This window comes from Leopardus geoffroyi, chromosome B2 (genome assembly GCF_018350155.1).
Source record: "Leopardus geoffroyi isolate Oge1 chromosome B2, O.geoffroyi_Oge1_pat1.0, whole genome shotgun sequence".
NCBI classification, from domain to species: Eukaryota; Metazoa; Chordata; class Mammalia; order Carnivora; family Felidae; genus Leopardus; species Leopardus geoffroyi.
In genome coordinates, this window is record NC_059332.1 from 95,710,729 (window position 1) to 95,732,289 (window position 21,561).

General features: G+C 39.9%; 1 long non-coding RNA gene across 2 annotated transcripts; it reads right to left on the reverse strand.

The window, feature by feature from the left end:
- Positions 1-176: 176 nt before the first annotated feature.
- LOC123608793 lies at positions 177-2,748 on the reverse strand. Of its 2 annotated transcripts, XR_006717448.1 has the most exons (3): positions 1,500-2,748; positions 707-739; positions 177-585 (listed from the first exon to the last, which is right to left on the reverse strand). It is a non-coding gene; the product is annotated as an uncharacterized LOC123608793 (long non-coding RNA). The 2 variants fall into 2 exon arrangements; XR_006717447.1 differs by lacking the exon at positions 707-739.
- Positions 2,749-21,561: the final 18,813 nt, after the last annotated feature.

Genomic DNA, 21,561 nt, shown 5'->3' on the forward strand with positions numbered 1-21,561 from the left:
TGCTTAAACTGTAAACACTGGCAATGCTGATAGTTATCTCTCCGGCAGTAATTATTCGGTATATTAAAACCGGGGAGAAAGAGGGACGTTAGGACTGGTCATTACGGTTTGTTTGAAGGATAGAATTGCGTGTCACCGACTTGTAAGGGTAAATGAAACGCAGACTCGGATACACCTTATTTTTGGAATGTTAGCTTTATTCTCGTAATTCATGAAATGTGAAGGGGACGCAAGGGTGTCTATGTTGGCTGAACAAGGGCAGGAGCATTTATGACTCTCCAGTCACGTAAAAGCTGCGCTCAAAGTTTTAAAAAGCGCTGGGACTGTAGCGAGGGAGGCGAGGGGCGGGAGCGGCTCTGGAGATGCGCCGCTCAGCTGGCCGGTGGGGGACGTCTTTAGGAGTACACGGTCCACTGGAGACGCCGTGGGAGGCCAGGGGGTCGAGGTAAGAGGCCGCTACGGGGGGTCCGGCTCCAGACAGGCTCTCTCCCACCCAAGGTCACTGTTGAAGAAGCAATTCCAACAGCGAATGCCACCGAGGTCTGCGTGCATGCAACTGACGGCTCTCGATTGGACTCCATTAGCCTAAATTGCGTAATTAAAGGAAAAAAAAAACAAAAAAACACCAACAACTCTGCTCTGGCGCTTCCGCTGGAAGGCTAGCGGGGACGCGTGACAGAGCGAAGATAGCTTCTCCATTACGCACCTTTTCCTCCGAGCTCCTTTATGTAAAGTCACCCTTAAAAAGGGGGGAGGGGGGAGGAAAATTATCAAAATGTTATGTTCTTTTGGACAAGAGGAGAAGAAAAGAATTGGGGGTCCTGACATCAGGTCGAGGGGATTCTCGAAATAGGTTTAGAGCTCGTCATTGTGTCTTAAGGTCCGCTGGGTTCCAGAAGGGGCTCGTGCAGGGCAAGCTTCCTGGGAAATCTTTTCTCCAACGCTCCTGCGGTCACAAGCACCGTCCTGCTCTTAACTGCCTAATCGCAGCTTTCTCTGAGCAGCCCTGGCGGCACGGGCAGCCGGGGGTAGGAGCTGTAAGACAACCTCCGCGAGCGGGGCTGCGGACGCGGCCCGCAGGGCGCAGGGCTGGCGGCGAGCGAGCCCCGGGGAGTCCGGGTCGCGCCGTCCGCCCCAGTCGGGTGCCAGTGGACGCGTCGCAGAAGCCTCTGCAGACCTTGGAGCATCCCGAAGGCTTGCGCTTTTTTTGGCCCCGAGAGAGGAGGGCCCCTTGTCGAGAGGATTAGAGTGCGCTTCTTTTCCCGCCTAGCACACTGCTTAACTCCTGGCAGACGCGCACTTCCCCTCCCAGGTTTTGAAAACCAGAGAGATGACTCAAACTCGAAAGCGGCGGAATGGCCATCTGAGCTCCTCGCACAGTCTCATCCTCTTTCCTCCCACCTCCCTGCCCCACCTTCTTTCAGGTCCTTGGTTCCTGGCTACATAGGTTAGGTTTGGGCGGAAGAGGGTCTGGGCAGGTGCCATCTGGGGGTACTTACCTGGTGTTGTCAAGTTCTCCTTGGGGTCAGGGAGCTACGAACTGCTTCTCCCCCCCCTCCCCCCGCCCCCATCACCTGTCTGGGCTTATTAACTGGCGGTCTCGGCGCTCCTGGGGACGGTCCCGTAGGGTTTTTGTTTCCTTTTTCCTTTTCTTTTCTAGCGGAGCCTTCGGGGGGGGGGGGGGGCGGGGGACTATTTTTTTTTTAAGTTTTAAACATTTTGATGCATATAGAAACGAAAAACAAAATTTCAAAACGGGAGGAGGGACCAAAAGGAGAAAGTCTGACTTGAAGTTGTTCTTAGAAGTCTGCTGAAAGCACACCACTGTGCAGGATAGAGAGGAAGAGCGTTTGAAGGGAATTGGTTAAGTAAAACCTTTAGCTGTAACGTTATAAGAAAGACACAAGTGGGGGAAATAATAAAATGCACAGTAGATACACCATGCAGATGATTTGAGAAGCTCTGCTCCCACTGAAAGCCCGGCGGAGAAAAATTATTTGCTTATTCTCACAGTATTACATTTCCCTTTGAATTAAACTATTTTTCCTTCCCATCAGCCAGCTAGACTTGGTTTCTTAATTAGGAAGCACAATGAAGTTTCTCACAGATGTAGTCAGCCACAGACTCTGATCCAAAATAATAAGTGTAATTAATTTTAGAGGACATCTTTAGTTTATAAGGCCTGAAATTAAAATATGATGTTTTTTAACATTGTGGTACAAAAACACAGGGAAACATATTTGCTTCACAGTCTTATAGTGACACCATTTCCTTCCTCTGTGTTGAAAAAGGCTTTCAGTCTGATATGGCCCCCATCCTCTCTCACTCCAATGCCTCTTTACTCAAAGTCGATTTCTTTCTAATCAAAAAATATCTTACGAAATTCTACTTTAAAAATATTTCCTGATTTTAAAAAGTCAGCAAGACAGGTTGAAATCATTTAAACACCACATTGTCTTGGACAGATCACACAAATCTTTTTCTTATAATCTCAGTCTTATAAAGAATATACTTAAGCAGCTGTTCATTTAAATACAGTTTTTAAATATGCATAATTTAACCTGAATAAATATTGCTAAACTTCTGATGCACTGAAATATAAGCACAAAGGTCAACTTCTCTATAATAGCTGTCAAATAATCTCTGGTTCTGCTTGGTGAAGTGAAAGTTATTTAGTGATTGATCATTTCTAAATTGAATACACAACATCAAGACAAATTATTAAGTCAGAAGTCCAAATATACCCAGTTCCTAATTCTTATGGTATCATGCCATTTAAGTTCTCTATGGTAGATTAAAATTTTGTCATTGTAAAGCACTGGAAAGAAGTGTAAACTTAACATGTTTTCTATAGCATTCAACTACTCCACTGACAAAAACCAAAAACAAAACCTATATGGTATGGACTGTATTTTGATGTATGCGATGATTTCGAAATTTCGTTTTGAACAAACTTCAGCCTCTGTGCAAGAATAACTTACCTTTTAGTAGATCTTTATGGCTATTTTAAATAAAAGTTTTTAAAAAGTAAACACGAAGAGGGAATATTACAACATGAAGTCTATCTTCTTGGGAGTCTGTACCCATTAGAGTCTTTGGGCTCATAAGTACATTTTGTTTCATAGTGATAACATCTCTAACGGGCACTTAGGGCTGATATTATCATCTTCTTTCGACAGAGAGGGGACTAGATGCCTCTGCTTCTGACACAAATTAAATGTTGTTTCTGTTAAATAGGCTGTCTCTTGGGTTGGAGTCACATCAGGATTTTGGGTTGCCACATTCAAGTAACTAAGAAAACAAACGCTGGCCTTGCCAATGCTGCTCCTAATTTCTCTGGCTCTTTGATGACTCTATGGTCCCATCTCTTACCTGCATTGTGCTATACGCTCTCATTACACATATATAGGTTGCTGCAGAGTTCTAAGCAGTAAAAATCTTCTTGATGGACAATCCAATTTAAATGACAAATGTGTACTGAACACATACCATAAAGGGTAAGGTAAGAAGAGGAATATGAGGAACCCAGTCTTTACAAATAAAAATGCCTCACAAATAAACGTAAGGTACTGGGATGGGTCACATTACTTATTATTTTAATAGCAGTATTTAAAATTTTGTACCAAGTAACTTCTAACCGTCTAAATGTTTGTGAGTTTTGTCATATATCATAGAAAGCCTTAAAGTGTGGGCCAGGATTACATATGTTTAAAAATCATTTCTGTCAGTTTATTCTCTCTCTTTTTAATATTAGGTTATTTGCTTAATTGTCAGTATAATTTTAATCCTTTCTAAACAAAATTACTTGTTTGCTCTTTGCAGCTAATGACATTTCTTGATTGAACTTGATTAAGAGTCTCATCCTATTTGGGAAACTGTCTAGTCTTGCCTCCTTAACTGGTTATAGGATATGATACTGCATTTAGGACTAAAGGTTCCCTAAGTACCACTGTCAATCCACTTAGAAGCCTTTTTTAATGGAAGTAGGTTGGAGAGGTTGTCCTTAGAAAGCTTGTCCTCTTAGATTCACAAAACGGATTTTGAAGTATTTCTTTACTATTGGAAATTATAAAATAATTCAAGGCAGTATGCATTATTGGACAATACTGGAAAATAAAAGGAGAGGTCTCTGGGCTTTGTAATATGTATCTAGAGGAGAGCTTCCAGAATATGTAAAAAAAAAAAGGGGGGGGGGACCCATACTGTCTAATTCAGTAGCACTTCATTGTTCTGCAGTTAAATGTGTTGGTTTCTTGCCCTTTAGAAATGTACCTTAATTCCAAGGAGATTTTTCTTTCAAGATTTTAGCCACTTTTGCTCCTTTAAATAGTTCTGTAAACAAAGTTGCTTGTGTAAGCAATAGAAGGCTTTGTACACCAAGTGGAATGTCTTTCAACAGTTGCCTGAGTAAAATACGTATGGAGTTTTCCCTAATGAAATTTTAAATATGGTTCTATGAACTCTAATACAATCTGTGGATAGTATATGAACAAAAGCATGTGTGTTAAACATTACCACTGCAGAAGAAAAATATTTTCTTTTGACTGGAAAACTTTAAACTTTAGTAATGGTGAGGATCATTGCTTTACAGAAAAGATCACTGCATGTAGTATTTACTCACATCTGACAATGCAAATCAGTGTTTTGTAACTAATTTACTTAGTAAAATGGTACTGTATACTCAACCAGAATTAAAAAGTAAACTGGTTGTTAGAGTTTAGAAATACTCTATGAGAAAACCATATGCTTTGGTTGATTTCTATTTTACATTAACATATGTAATTATATACCCAAAGAGTTTGAATATATTAATGTTAAGTATTTTCATTGCAAATTTAATTTGCATCTGGTTGTGGTTTTCTAACAAGTTTGTTATTGCAGATTAACATTGCTGCCTCTCACAGCATTTCACACTTGAAATATCTGTGAATTGTGTTTTGGGTCCATCAAACTGGAAGTGTGTGGTTAAATATTAACCCTTTCTTCATTTTTTAAATTAAAAGTGTTCTTTCAATATAAGAGAAGAGACATACTTAAAGAAATAGAAAACTTTTATTCGATGATAAATATTTTCTGTTTCAAAAATAAATTAATCTAAAAAGGCAACATTTTGGTTGGTAAGACATCGAGACTGTTAACAAATCCGTGAGTCAAATGGATACGCGGAGCAGTTTCCTTCTGTACTTTTGACAGTTAGTTTGATTTCATTTAGATTTTTGACCTCTCCTAGGATTACCGCTTCATAAGTCAAACTCAGGGAAACCAATCCACCTAGTTTAAAATAAAATGACATTAATTCCCAATTTTTCTAAGAACTTCATTCCTTCTCACATCTTGTCTTTGTCAGCCCCAGGACTGTTAGCCAATGCTCATTGAAAGGAAATATTTATCATTTATGGCTGGCAGTATCTATCTCTCTTTATTGGGTTATAACAAATCAACCTGGCTACAGTTTTGCATTGGGATTTTTTAAAAGATAATACACACGTACTTTTTCATCCAAATTTAGAAATTACATTTGATCAATTAGAACAAAATTTGTAGACAAAGTTGATGCCATAATGCTTTTGTTTGCATTAAACTAGAGCAAGACCCCAGCATCCAGAAAGTTTCTGGTCAGTGATAAAGTAGAGCACTGTACCTTGGAACCAGAGAAAACTGATGTCCCAAGTATACAGCAGACCCAAGGCCCTTCCAAACACTTCCCCATTTGGAATTTTCTCCTCGGGTCTCTCTTCCCAGCTCTGCTCATGAAGGTACTGTCTGTTCCTGACAGTCCCATGTAGACTTGATTCCTAGGGAATCTTTTGTTCAGCTGATGGCAATCCTTCTGTGGACTTTATTACTTATGTCGGCCCTTCTGTTATTTGTCTAGCATTCAGTTCTCTCAAGCTTGAGTGCCACTGTGTAATAGATTCAAGTATACCAAAGCAGGTCTCCAATCCTCTGGCCTCATGTAATATGGCTCAGCTAAGGGCCTTCAGTGCAGTAGCAACAACTTTTATAACCTTTGGAGTTACTTATTTGCAATGCTTTGGTTCCCCTATTGGTTAAATATGGAGAGTTGAAATGAAATTATATTTGAAAAATGTCCAGCTTGAATCTAAGAGTTTCAGAGTATTTTCAGAGTACAGTATTTTGTTTTCACTGATGTCATTTTTAAGGTAAAGTAAAATATGTGACCTCCTTCACTTACATATTTCCACTGTACCAAAAAAACAGAGAGAATAATATAACCAACACCTATCTCCAGTGTACTTCTCTCTATGTACCTGTCTCCAAGACACGTCAAAGCTATCTCTGCTTCAGCTTTTAAAAATATGTTTTTATGGTAAAACTTCCTACCCTTCCATCTCTTTCTTTTTCCTCCCTCCATAACCAAGGTTATTCCCATGCACGAGTTTTAGACTTACCACATTTGTTATGTATTCATAGTATTGCTTTGCTTATTTAAAAATCTGTCATAAATAGCATCATTTTTTTTTTTTTTTTTTAAGTAAGCTCCATGTCCAGTGTTGGGCTTCACTTAACAACCTGGAGATCAAGAGTCACATGCTCTACTGACTGAGTCAGCCAGGCACCCTATATGTATTCTTTTTAACTAAAACTTTATGGGTTTTTTGAGATTTACTCACACTAATATATGTTGCTTTGGTCCATTCCATTCCTTTGCTCCAATACTACAATGCTGTAGTATTCCATTAATGGATATACCATCACGAACTTCCTTTTTTTACATTTGCTCTTTCAAATGATGTGCTGTGAAACCCTCATACATGTCTCCTTGTGCACAGGCTGTCTCTCTTGAGTACTGCATGGAATTGGAGTTGTGAGATCATAGCTATGCCTATTTCCAGCTTTAATAAATATCACTAAATTGCTCTTTTAAATGGTTGCCCCAATACACAGGTACTAGCAGTATGTGAGAGTTTCTGTTGCAACTGTATTATCAACAACAACACTTGATATAGTCAGACTTTCAGATATTTTCGCACTTCACCTGGGTATAAAGTGGGGACTCATTGTTTTAAATTAGATTTCCCTGGGGCTCCTGGGTGACTCGTGGGTTAAGATTCCGACTTTGGCTCAGGTCATGATTTCATGGTTTGTGAATTCTAGCCCACATTGGGCTCTGTGCTCGCAGCTCAGAGCCTGGAGCCTGCTTGGGATTCTATGTCTCCCCCTCTCATGCTCATGCTCTGTTTCTCTCTGTCTCTCAATAATAAACAAATGTTAAAAAAAAAATTAAATTAGATTTCCCTAATGGCTAGTGAGACTGAACATCTTTTCACTGTTAAATGTCTGACTTTCCTTTTGCTATGAATTGTGTGTTCTTATATTTTGCTTGTTTTTTATTTGGAGTCGCTTGTTTTTCTTACTGATTTATCATTCTTTTTTATTCTGAGTTCTAATTCCTTATTGGTTATATTTGCCGTAAAAATATTTTCCTGATCTGTGGCTTCGCCAGGCATTGTTTATGGCACCTTTAAAAATGTGTAAGTTTTATTTTGTTTTTTTTAACTGAGATATAATTGACATATAATATTGTATTAGTTTTAAGTGTACAGCATGATGATTTGATATATGCATATATTTTCAAATGATCACCACAATAAGCATAGTTAATGTCCATCACCACATAGTTACAAATTTTTTTTCTTATGATGAGAACGTCTAAGATTTACTCTCAGCAACTTACAAATATAGAATACAGTATTATTAACTAGAGTCACCATGTTGTACATTACATTACATTTCCAGGACTTACTTATCTTATAATTGGAAGTTTGTACCTTCGAATCCCTTCACACATTTTGCCCAATCCAACCCCTCCCCCCAACCACTCTGTTCTCTATACCCATGAATTTGGATTTTTTTCAGATACCCATATAAGCAAGAGTGTTTCTTTTTAATAGAGCGAAAAATGTATTTATCTTTTCCTTTAAAGTTTGTGCTTTTGTCTCTTGTTTAAGAAGTTATTCCTTAGCCTTAAGTCATGGGTATATTTACCAATACTCTCTTTTAAGTTTCATAAAGTTTTTCTTTGTCTTTAATGTATCTAAAATATATTTTTGTTTTTGGCAAGATGTAGAAATCTATTTTTTCTCCCAGATGAATATCTAATTGTCCAAGACCCATTTATTAAATTGCTCATCCTTTCCTTATACTTTTAAAATGCTACCTCCTTCATTTATGAGATCCATAGGTACATCTGTGAGTCTCTTCTTTTCATTGGGCTATTCTTGTACCATTGCAATGGAGTGAAATGCTTTATGTCTTGACATCTGGCAGGGTGAGTAGTCTGTAGTCTTCAAAATTGTTTTAGTTATTTTTGGCCTTTTGCTCTTCCATATGGATTTTGATGTCAATATATGTACTCTCTACAAAGTAGAAAAACAGTTTATAAAAAATAACTTTTTTGGATGCTAATATCCTCGAGTAACTTTTTTTTGGAATTTTAAGCTGGAAATATTTATTTAACATTTTCTCTATTTAATCTTTGGGTCTTCATTGAAATGCATGATGCAATTGATACTATCCTAACTTCAAATCTGCCGCTGAATTTGGCTGCCCTGAATTTTGGTGCTCAGAGTTAGAAAAGTTAATTTCGTTTTTAAAAAACTCAGTTTCACCAAGCTGAAGAGCATTCGGTTGCAAAAAATGAGGGTTTGTTTTCTTAAGTAGCATTTGAATTGAGATGTTGAGGTAAGGCCAGGTAATCGCTTTCTTTTCTCCTTTTGTCATTAAGTAGAGTTAGAACAATGGGTGTTATTTGAGAGCTGCCCTTCTAACCTTTGCTGCTCTTAAAATGCCTTCAGGTCATCACAAGTTTCTTAGTGGTGTTTTAATTTTTAATTTAATGTTTAACTTCAGAGAGAATTGCTTAGAAACATTTACCTTGTTGAGCTACAGGGAAATGGTTAGATAATGGTGTCTATTGGTGCTGATAAGTATTTATTTTGGGGACTGAGTAAAAAAAATAGGATTGTCAAAGTTTTATGTAATTGGAAATTTACTTTGGATTATTTCATCCTTAAGACATTAAAAAGTAGGAAGATGTCTGGTCCTTTGATTTTTAAAATGTATTCTCCATTACACAAGCTTCCAGAGTACCTCAGTGAATATGAATTTACATCATAGCTGTTTCATAAATATTTTGAGGGATTTTTTTCTCTTATCTCATTGCCTTTGTCCAATGGGAGAAGAAATGGTACTCAATTCATTCCCTTCTGTGATTTACCATAAATTGGCCCTAGATGCTTCTTTTATACCTAAAGAGTATACAGTTTCTGTTTCAAAGTCCTGATTTTTCTCAGTTTCTCATCCATTTTCTGGGATGAACCTTACTTGGCCAGGTTCCTCAACTGTGTGTGATTGAGAGAGAGAGAGAGAGAAATGGAAGTGGAGGGGGGGGCTGGAGGGGTGGGGGTAAGTTAGTCATTCTCCTTTGAAGCATTCAGCAGGATTACTTATGGTGTATGAGAGTTTTTCCTTTATTATAAGGCAGTGGTCTTAGACTGGTTGGCTTTTGTTCTTTTTCTTTTTATAGTAGTTGTTTTTCGTCCAAGTTCAGTAAAGACCAAGATATGCCCACTCAGAGAATTCCTCTACAGGTACATGTAGGAACATACAGTTGGAATTGAAGATAGTTTCTTATTTATTCATTCACTCATCATATATATATATATATATGTATATACACACACACACACACACACACACACACACACACACACACACACACAGAACAAATAGAGTGACCATAAAATTTATGATCCATAGCAGGACACTTTTGAGAGTGAAAGGAGGCTTTAGGAACAAGGAACACAAACCAGGGTCTTCCCTGGCAAGCCATCCAGCCCTGACCACTGTGTGTCACGCTTCCTATAACCAGGAAGTTTTTTAATAACCTAGTTTACTCGTTCAGGCTGCAAAAGGAAGGGAAAGAGTTGATTAGAAGGAAAGAGGAGGCGTCTGTATAGTCACTGCACCCTTTAATAGAAAACAAACACCCGGAGACTGCAGGTTTATTGGGTGCTAAGTGTGCCTGGCTGTAATCTGCTGGTTTCATTGAATTCGTATACCCTTTCTTGGTGCTGCTTTTCTAGAAATTGTGTCTCTACTTTGCTTCCTTATTACCCTTAGACATTTTTGGTGTGTGTGTGTGTGTGTGGGCGGGGGGTGAGATATAACTAACATATAACATTGTATTAGTTTTAGGTGTACCTTAGATATTTTAAAAAATTATTGTTACCTTCTGCATTTCTTTTATTTTGGACTGGCAATATTTCTGGCCCTAGTCTTTGTTACTATTTTTCTTATTTTATAGTTACAGTAATTAGATTTCCAGACCATTCTCTAGGCAAAATCGGTTAGCCTTTTTTTTTTTTTTTTTTTGACCATTTGAAAAAAAGGTCTAGTAGCCACGTGCTTTTCATTCCTATCCAATGGCTAAAGTCATAGGTTTTGTAGGTGGGTTTTTGTTTCTGTTTTTGTCTTTTTTTTGGATTCCAAAAAGACTTTCACCTCAGATCCGAACCTTGCTAATTTTTGACACAGCAGAACAGCTTGGTGTGCCTGTATCCCAGCACACTGCAAAGCAGTCTCCAAAGGGAGAAGGAGTGGGGACAGAGGGTGATGGATGGAGGAAGGGAGTGGGGGACGCTTTCCTTGTGTTGGCTATATGGACTGTTTTGGAAAGAGTCATTTTGTTTTTGTGGGTAATGTCACCCCTCCCCTTTTCTGAAATCTATCCCTAAAAGTACAAAATATGGGAGTGTGTGTTTGCTGATGGTCAGATCAAAGGTTCTCAGGGGGCTGGACTACCTGAAAAGGGAAAGGGGCTAGGGTAGCTCTCTGCAGCCTGACCTCTCCACTCTCTTTGTGAGGGAGTATTTGATGGGCACCTGGAGACAGAGCTGCTGGCATGACCTTCCCAGGTGCTGCTGAGATGGAATGTGTGTATCCGTGTATGGATATGGTCACTTTGAGCTATTTGAGGTAGAAAAAAGACAGTAACATACATACTAACATAAATATTGAAACAGAGTGTTCATCTTTCATCAGAGCCCCTTGGTTTAGAATCCTTTTGTTCAGCAGCAGTGAATTGTAACTATTAACTAATATTGTTTAAAAGATTGGCATTTGTGGCACAAAGGTAAGTGTAACTTACCTGAGTAACTTCTTCACCCTTTGCAAATATTTACAGGTTGAAGGAATATAGTTTAACAAAAGAGCCAAGTGATTTTGTAGTGTTTTACTTTCTGGTTTTCCTACAGTTCAGAAGATAACTTATCTGGAAAAAAAAAGGGAAGGTTTTGCTTGTGGAGAGTAATGGATTATTTTAAACCTCATTCCTTTCCCTTAAGGGTTGTTGCTGCATCGTTTTTAAGCTTTTGGAAACACAAAATCTGGATGACTTTTTTTTTTTTTTTTGAGGGATGCTGCCGATAATGGTTAATAGCATAACATGTTGTGCTTTTATGAACATATTAAAGCACTTTAAAATATTCTATATGTTCTGGCATTATGATTTGAAAATAATATGGTCTGTATAAAACCTTCTTAGAATAGATGTTTATGTCCTTATGAACTTATGAAAACAACTTTTAGAAATGCTGTGTTTGTGAAAAAGAGAACAGCCTCCCCAAAATAAATGTTTTTATGGAAACAACAAACTCCTTGCTAGATTTCCTCTTCTGGTTTATGGTTCTTCTAATAATGTCATTAGTTAACAACAGGACTGATACCTTTAATTCTCCAGTCCCTTTGTACAGTTAAGTGCTGGCTGGAATCTTCTCGGGCTGAAAGAATGACACATTCAAGAAGTCTCTGACAGTGTTTAAACACCTCTTATCAAAACTTAATTTCCATGAATGATTGATTTTGGCACTTGATGGAAGGCTGAAGAATGTTCAATTACCCCATTTTCATGTGCTAATGAAGCCGAAAGTGACTTAAGGGGATTTCTTTACACTGTGGCAGCCTGTTTGGATATGCACATGACTTCTTAGGTTTCTCTCCCAGGGTTTGTCTCTACTAAATAGTTGTCTTATTGAGTAACTGTGGCTAATCTGTCTGCTTGGCCACAGGCCTTGGCCTTACTCTGTAGAGCGGACTGTAATTAGCAAAGCTGTCAAACCAGGTGTTTAATTTCAAGAGAACTCATTTTATAAAAGTCTTCCAGTAACTTGCAGAATCAATGAGGTTTAGGTTTTCTGTTTGTTCACAGGCACTCCTTGGATATTAGGTTTTGAGTAAAATCGATATGGAAAACATTTTAAAGTGGGGAAAAAAAACAACTTTCAATTCCAAACTTTGGCTTCAAAAGTTTGACCATTGAATTCAATTTTTTACACACCGAACTCGAATTTTTTTTTATTAAAACACTCCAACCTTGGCTGGAAATACAAAATTTAAGGATTTCCTGCCCCTTTCTTTTGGGGGGGGGGGAGGGGATTGAATGAAGGAGAAGAAAAATAGGAAAATACTTAAGATTCTCTCTACTAAAACATATGCTGTTTGTGGATTTAAATATTGATGATTATGCGACATGTTCTTTTATAATCATCTTCAATATCATTTTGGTAACAGAAACCCCAAAACTTCACCTATACATATCCTTCTGGGCTGAGACTCCCTTGGTGTTTATAACTCTGTGGATTCCAGAGAGGTTACTTCTCTGGCTTCCCAAGACTTCTGAAGCCTGAAGTAAGTCACAGGCTGGTTTTGTGACCCCAGATGAGCCACTTCTAGCCTCTTAAGTTCGAAACAACAACAGTCCTCATCCAAACTGCTTATTACTTCCTTACAGGTTCCGCTTCCTTCTAATGAAGGTGTCTGACTCCTTGGAACATGGAAAGTGCTGTGTTCCCCGGAGATGAGATCCTTGTTTAGATTGAGATGAACCTGCTGTGTGTAAACACTTAAGCCTCTCCTTAGGGGTGTGTTCAGGCTCAGCCAAAACCAATGGTGTGACTTCTCTACCCGGTTGGTTACGGACTCCTGGCATAATCTTTACTTTTGTAGGAAGAGGAAAGCATGTCAGGGAAAAGAAGTGGCTTTGCTTCCTCAAAGGACCCCTGCCTAGTGAGCTTGCAGTTAAGAGAATTTCATCAGTTCGCCCTATGTGGTGAGCCTCAACTCTGATGAAACTGAAGCTGGCAATTCTCTGAAAACATCATTTAACTTCAGTGTTGCGTTGTCTTCTCTTTTCCTCCACCCTCACACTAGTTACCTCAGTGCACCTCCCCATGAAAGAGAAAGAGGGAAGAAAGTAAGACCATGACCAGGTGTCAGCAAGTATACTCAGGGCCTGGGGGCTGGGGGCGGGGGGGTGGGCAGCGGGGGGACTGCCTAATGGAGAAATCACTCTCCTTTCCTGTCCTGGGAAGCCATGGCATGTCGTGGTCCCGGGGCCACCCCGTGTTCTCCATCAGCTCCCTGTCTGCTCCCCATTCAGGCACTGTGTGGCGGAGAGGAGAGAGCGTTCAGCTGGAAGACCACAATCCTGCTTGTGCCTTCTGTACTTTTTTTTTTTTTTAATTTTTTTTTTCAACGTTTATTTATTTTTGGGACAGAGAGAGACAGAGCATGAACGGGGGAGGGTCAGAGAGAGGGAGACACATAATCGGAAACAGGTTCCAGGCTCTGAGCCATCAGCCCAGAGCCCGACGCGGGGCTCGAACTCACGGACCGCGAGATCGTGACCTGGCTGAAGTCGGACCCTTAACCGACTGCGCCACCCAGGCGCCCCGTGCCTTCTGTACTTTTGACAACAGAGCAGGGTCCCTCGTTCCCTGGGCCATGGTGTATCATAGGAAATTTACCTAACTCCCGTGTTCAGTAATTGCTTATGCCACTTGCATATAATTTGGAAGGCGTGCTAACAGATGAAAACACACTGCACTCGAATGATTATTTGCATGTTCCCCAGTGTATTTCACTGGGGCTTTGTCACAATGGGATCTGACATGTTTTTCTGTTTCTTGGTGTGATTTCTCTGATTGTTTCTAAGTTCATGTCATTGCCATTTGACATGTTCTTTAGGAGTTGGTGAATCAAAACTTATTTGACACAAAAGCAGCCAGTATTTTTGTTACAGTGCTGTTTGAGCAGATCATTCATGTAAAATTAACTACTAATACATCTTCTAAATTACATAGATGAGAGAGGGTTGGGAAATAAAAAGTAAAATTCAAAACTGATTTTCTTGGTACCTTTATTATTTTTTTTTAAAGTTTACTAGTAATATAACCTCTTTTTTAGTAATCTCTATGCCCAATGTGGGGCTCAAACTCACAACCCCAGATCAAGTGTTGTATTCTCTTCAGACTGAGCCAGCCAGGCACCCCTGATTTCCTTGGTACTTTTAGATGTTTTCATTTCTTCAGGCGTTTAAACAAAGGAGGTAACATATATTCCCCCACGTTATCTAGATTTTTCTCTGCTTCTTTATTCCTGAAGACCTCCTACTGTCACTCCTCACTTGAGGATTAGTGAACCCGGGCTTGCCTACCCATTCCATTGCACTGGTCAGCCTTTTTTAGGTTTTCCAATTTTTTTTTTAATGTTTGTTTATTTTTGAGAGAAAGAGTGCGAGTGGGGGAGGGGCAGAGAGAGAGGGAGACACAGAATGGGAAGCAGGCTTCAGGCTCTGAGCTGTCAGCACAGAGCCCAACGCAGGGCTCGAACCCAAGAACCATGAGATCATGACCTGAGCTGAAATCAGACGCTTAACCACTTAACTGTCTGAGCCACCCAGGTGCCCCTCTTTACATTTTCCTAAACTCAACTGTTAAATGACTCTCTCCAGCTCCAAGCTCCCAGTGACATGCTTCCTCCACAGTGGTGTCAGCTTAAGCTTCCTGCTGCATCAGATGCTACACCCTAAGAGGGCAGGGGCCAGGCCTGTCCTCTTCTCCACTGCACTCTTTTTATTCACTGGGTGTTTCTTCAGTGCAAAATGCACCGTTTTAATGAAATCTCATCTTATCTCCAGACCCTATAGTGGCTTTACATCATGTGCAAACTAAACTTCAAACACCTCAATCCTGCATTCTCGTCAAAGCCTGTTGGGAAATGGCCCCGACGTTTCTCACAGAGCTCATACTAGTGGAAATGCTCTCCTAGGCTTACCTTCCTTCCTGTATTGTTCAGGGCTGGCACCCCTGCCCCCTTACTCCTGTAACTGTGCCCTGCCCTTTCTAAATCACACTGTCTTTTGTTCCTAGTGTCCTCTTTATAACATCAGTGAGCACTGATTATTTACTAAGTGCCTGGTACTGGGGATGCACAAAAAATAAGTCAGGCAGTTCCTGCTTTCTAGCATTTTCCTCCCTTCCCTGACTGGCGGGCAGGAAGGGGTAAGCTCTGTCAGGTAACATCTGAGTGTAGGAGGGAAGGTGGGGGTGTTTGGTGGTACCCTTTCCTGAAGTAAGGGCAGAGGCTAGACACTAGCTGTCTATTCATCCCTGTTTCTCTAGGGCTTTGCCTGGTGCTTTTCTTAAAATAGATGTGTGATTACTGATAATCTCTCTCCCATCTCGTTTGCCTTGTCTTCTGCTCCTACCAGTACCTCCCACCTAGAAATCCTCCTCTTCAACTCTGCCTTTCACAAGGCCCAGCTCAAATACACCTTCTCCATAAGGTCATAGCCAGTACATGGCCCAACATTGTCTTTCTCTCCTGAAGACCCCAGGGACCAAGCGTAATTCCTTTGTGGTGGCAGTCACGTTCCACCATGTGTCCAAGTCTATGCCTTTCGCCATGCTACCTTCTCTTGTCTTAATCACTGGCCCCTAGAACACTTGCATGGGGATTGATACACACTTGCTTTTGCTTCTCAGCATAAAGTAAACTCACTTGGGCAAAAGATATTTGAAGCGAGGAAACTGAACAAATTTCAAATGGATGAAATATACTCTTACTATGTATGTGACAATTAGGTTTTCAAACGTTACTCATATGCTTCAAAGCAGATTCGTCGCAGTTCCATTTTATAGTGTAGCAAATACTAACATGGATTTTTTAGGACTGCTTTATTTTTCTTCTGGTCCAGAGAGCTGGATCACACTAAAATAAGGAAAAAATTTAGAAAAGCTATGAATTTACTTGGGTGAGTAATTAGGCATTCTTTAGGCAAAGCATTCCCTGAGGGTTATGTTTTGTTTTGATTTTTCTATGAACTCCACTCATTTCAAAAATTCACACACATAGGGGCGCCTGGGTGGCGCAGTCGGTTAAGCGTCCGACTTCAGCCAGGTCACGATCTCGCGGTCCGTGAGTTCGAGCCCCGCGTCGGGCTCTGGGCTGATGGCTCAGAGTCTGGAGCCTGTTTCCGATTCTGTGTCTCCCTCTCTCTCTGCCCCTCCCCCGTTCATGCTCTGTCTCTCTCTGTCCCAAAAATAAATAAACGTTGAAAAAAAAAAAAAATTAAAAAAAAAAAAAAGAATTAAAAAAAAAAAAAATTCACACACATTCAGAACTGTAGTAAAGGAGAAAGAGGGTACAGAAAATATATCTGCATATGTAAGTAGGGAGGAAAGAAAAAACTACAGGTGGAGAATCTAGAATTAATGAATCGGGTGCAAATATGAGAGAAACCACTGAGATAACAGAAGGAGCTAACAGAAGGTGTCAGAGGCCAGAGAAAGTTGCTGAACTTCCGCCCTGAGAGAGTGGTGATGATCTCCTCCCTCCTGAATATCTGACTCACCATTATGGCAGGTCACAGTCAACGGAAGTTCAACAGGCCACTCAGAAAGCGAAGGGGTCCCAAAATGTGCCCAGTCCTCTCTATGGAGGATGGTGAGGCCTGGGGAAGCCCTTTGCAAACTAGGTCAACTTGTATAATTAAGTCTCACAGCTTGAGATACCCAAGAATCTGTCAGCACACTCTCCTACAAGCACTTCTAATCCTTAATGTCTTTTCATTAAGGAACAGAAGCCCTTTCTCAAAGAAAAGTTTTCTCAAAGAGCAGTTTGCTCAGAATCTAAATCAATAAAACATATATGTGATGGCTGGACACCATAAAGAAAATGCATAAGAATATAAACTTACTTTATGTATTTAAATTTAAAGCACTTATTTATTTATTATGAGACAAATCAGTTCAAAAAACTTTTTGAAACCCAACTGTGAAATCCATGGTTTTGTCTGATAACTACAGCCTTACATCAGCCTGGGCATCCAATTAATTTCTCTGTTTTGTGTTCACCTTGTCAAATCAATCTATTTCATGAAAGTATTGCCCAGTTGGGTTCAATTCATCTTAAGGCTAATTAATCTTATTATATCCATCATCAATGGTTGGATTTTTTTTTTTATTTTCTAGTTTTAAGGTCAAAAAAGCACCCAAAACGTACAAGTGCTAAAACAGAGCTACCTACACCGTGCTGCTGCTGTGGACCTGTGCTATCACTGCATGCCCTGTCATGTCAGGGGTTCATTTGTTATCGGACGACTCCCTTTTGGCAGAGAATCTGTGTGGGACACTTCCAAGCTCTTTCTGGGATCTCACTGAGCTCAGCCTATAGGGACTGGAGGTTCATTCAGGTGGCCTAACATGCATAACTTGCTCAGGGCTACATTTTTAAAAAGAACTGTGCAAGGCAAATGGCCTTCTAATCAGTAATGGACACCTGAGAATCTTAGCTGTAGCCACAGAATAACAGCAGACATAGGCTGCAGAGTTCAGTTTGAAAACTATTGCTCTAGTCCATGTGGCTCTATTAATCCCCATAGAGTATAACTTCTCATCTTTCCTGTCCTCTTTCATTGCATCTTTTTTTCTTGGAGTGTTTCTTTTCTGTTTACTTTGTTTAGCTTTCTTATTCTGAAAAATTAAGTTGCGTTGTTACAGATACTACCCAAGATATACAGAGTGCTTAAATTTGTCACTTTTTATAGTAGAGAATCCCAGAGGTAAGACTCCAAGAGGAACCTCTGGCACCTGATTTTGGCCTGGCCTGTGAAAGGGAAGTTGGTACCATACCAGGATGTCTTGAGGTTGACTATGGTTACCTGAAACCTGGAGAGGCACTTTGGTCCTTTTTTTCCACAAGACCTGAATCCTTCCGTCATTCTCTAGATGGAGAATACAGGACTTGTTTGGGTCTTGCCTTTCTACGATAGAAGTAAGGGGATGGTTTGTGAGTGGAGTAAGCCCTGTATGTGTGAGGAATGGGGTAGTCTAGGCCCTTGTCCTTGACCAGCAGTGCCCAAGGATACAAGTCAAGAACCCCCTCAGTCTCTCCTGCCTCACAACCCAGATGGGCACCTAATCCATTCATGTGGGCTCCCCCACCCTCATGACCTCATCTAAACCTAATTATCTCCCAAAGGCCCCATCTCCAAATATCATTACATTGGGGTTAGGGCTTCAACATATGAATTTGGGGTGGGAGAGACACAATTCAGACCACAGCAGTAGGCCATCTGCTCTCTATCACAGCTACTCAACTCTGCCATTGTAGCATGAAAGCAAGCAGAAAGAAATGAGTAAATATGCTGAAATTTGAATTTCATGAAGTTTCTTGTGAAAACTTGTCACCAATTAGTATTCTTTTGATTTTTTTCTAACCATTCAAAGATATGAAAATGACTTTTAACTCATGGGCCATACAAAAAAAGCAACAGGCCAGATTTGGCCTTTGGGCCATGGTTTGGCAGCCACACCTTTCCAGCCCCTTTTCCTTCTCTGACCTTCTCTCACCACCGTCTTGTCTTCACCTGAGGCCAGCCTCACTGTCCTGTACATAGGCTCTTTTCCTCTATCCCTAATCTCCAGGGGACTGGTCCTCTCCCTTCACTGGGTTTGGTCACCTCCTCACAGGGGCATTTCCCACTGGTCTAAGAGAGCTTTCTTCTTCTCCATCCTGTTTTCCTGCTTTATTTTGTTATCGCGTAGCTCATGTCACTGTTTAAACGTAAATATCTATTTATTTATGTCTTTATTGTCAGTGTCTCCAGCCAGAATGCTAATAACTCCATGAGGACACAGGATTGATTTGCCTGCCTTGTTCACTGTTGTGTCCCCAGTGTCTAGAATCATTTCTAGGCCATAAAAGATGCTCAATAAAATACTTGAATAAAAAATATTGGATAAACGAATGACTGGAAAGAATGCAGATGCTGACGTAAGATTTTTTTAAAGTCTGAAACCAAATTATTCTAACGTATGTCATCTACCTTTGGTAGTAGTAGTAGACTACTACTAATAGTAGTCATTAGCACGTTTCTAAAGTTTGGATTTATCCTGACAAGATAGAAAGTGTTGCTTTTTTTAAAAATAGAAACTTAAAAGGCAACAGTCAGTTTTCTGGTGACAGGTGTTTTTCTCTTGTAATAGCTTAAGTTTTCAATTATTGAGACCAAGATAGTTTGGGAAGATGATAGACTGGGTTTTCCTTCTTTTGTCTGTCTTTTTGTGAAACGGGATTGGGAAGAGAAGGAGGCCTAGGGATAAATAGGTTCATAGAGTTCAGGACACAGGCTCCTGGGCCGATGAGCGAATTTCCTTACATGTAAAAGAACAGAGCCTTGCCCTTGGAGTCTGAGTAGTGGTCATCTAGAGGCCATCACCCCCCCCCCAACCCCCCACCCCGACCCCAAGCATTCCCTTTTCTGGGACGGATAACTCAAAGGTGGGGAGGTTTCATTTCTTCCTTTCTTTTACAAGGTGGTAATCTCTTAGCTGCCTATGGAAATAAGGCTGCTTTGAAAGAGGAGCTTTGCACATTGTAAACTTTTCCCCCAGGGCAAGTCAGCCATCCTTAATGCTTCTTGAAATTAAAATTTCTTCTCCCCCTCTCTCTTTCTTTTTAACTTTTGTTAGCAAAGAAGAAAGTGAACTTCTCTGCACTTGTGAAAAAGTGCTGCTTGGGTAAAAAGGAAAAAAAAAGGTCTGTGTCCTTTTCCCCTACAAATGTGTAAAATCATCAGTTTACATTAAAACATTTCAAACTGCTCAAGGTTTCAATGAAAGGCATGGTGCTCAATGATGAATTTTGTGTAAGAAAGAGGGAAAGACGAGAATATCTATTTGCATTTGCTTCTGTTTGCTACAGAAGGACTGGAAGGATAAAGAACAAAGCAGTCATGATGGTTTGTGGTGGACAGGTGGGAAGTGATGTTGGAGACAGGACCTGAAGTGAGACTCTCCCTGAATATTTTTAAATGTCATTCTGAATTTTGAATCATGTAGTTTTTGGATATTTTCTATCCAAAAATATAAGATGAAAATAAATAAAAATATTTCCCAAATTCCTAACTTGCATCTTACTTTGATCTTTGCATTTACTCTTCTAGGGTTTTCTTTTTTTTCTCCCTTTTTTTTTTTGAGGGAGCTGTGATTTTTTTTTAAATGTGGTAAAATACACATAATATAAAATTTACCATTTTAACCATTTTAAGAGTGCAAATCAGTGAAATTAAGTACATTCACAATGTCGTGCAAGCACCACCAATATCCATTTCCAGAACTTTTTCATTATTCCAAACAGAAGCTCAGTACACATTCAACTCTCTGGCTGTTAAAATTCTATTCTACTTTTTATTCTATTCTATTCTATTCTACTTTCTGTCTCTCTGAATTTGGCTATTCTAGTTACCTCATTTAAGTGTAATCAACAATATGTGTTCTTTTATGTTTGGTTTCTGTCACTTAGTGTAATGCCTTCAAGGCTCATGTGTGTTGTAGTATGTATAGAATTTCATTCCTTCCTTCTTATGGCTGAATGATATTCCACCATATGTTTCTACCACATTTGGTTGACCCATTCATCTGTTGGTGGACATTTGGGTTGTTCCTACCTTTTGGCTATTATAACTGATTTTTGACTGCTTTCTTAACACCATGGCAAGTATTTATTACTTAAATGGCAAGTAATTCTTTACGTTTTAACTTCTTCCCCTTCAAGACTAGGAACTTTGAAAGTAAGAGCATTGTCTGAAATATCTTATTCATCTCTGTATTTCCAGCACCACTAGAATAACAAGCAACAGTTTGTTTGTTTGTTTATTTATTTATATTAACATTTATTTATTTTTTGAGAGTCAGAGAGAGACTGAGCACAAGCAGGGGAGGTGCAGAGAGAGGGAGACACAGAATCGGAAGCAGACTCCAGGCTCTGAGCTGTCAGCACAGAGCCCGACGCAGGGCTCGAACCCACAAACCATGAGATCATGACCTGAGCCGAAGTCAGTCGCCCAACTGACTGAGCCACGACAAGCAACAGTTTAGTTAGCACTTACTAAATGTCTGCCTGCTGAATGACTAAATGGTGGGTTGAAAATGAGTTTTGAGTTTACTTCATAAAGGACAAGGGAGAATCTAAATGGTTTTTGTTTAGCTCCATCAGCTGTGAAGCAATGTACTTATTTGGAGTTAGTTCTAAGTTAAAGCAATTTTAGTTGATGGGAAGTAGCTGCAGAAAGACGAATATTGTCCAGAAGACAATATTAACAAACATGGGTGAATAGAAAACACTCCTGCACTTTGTGTGTGTGAGGTGGGTATGTGACTCCCCTGTGAACTGACCATGGAGGATGACTCATGC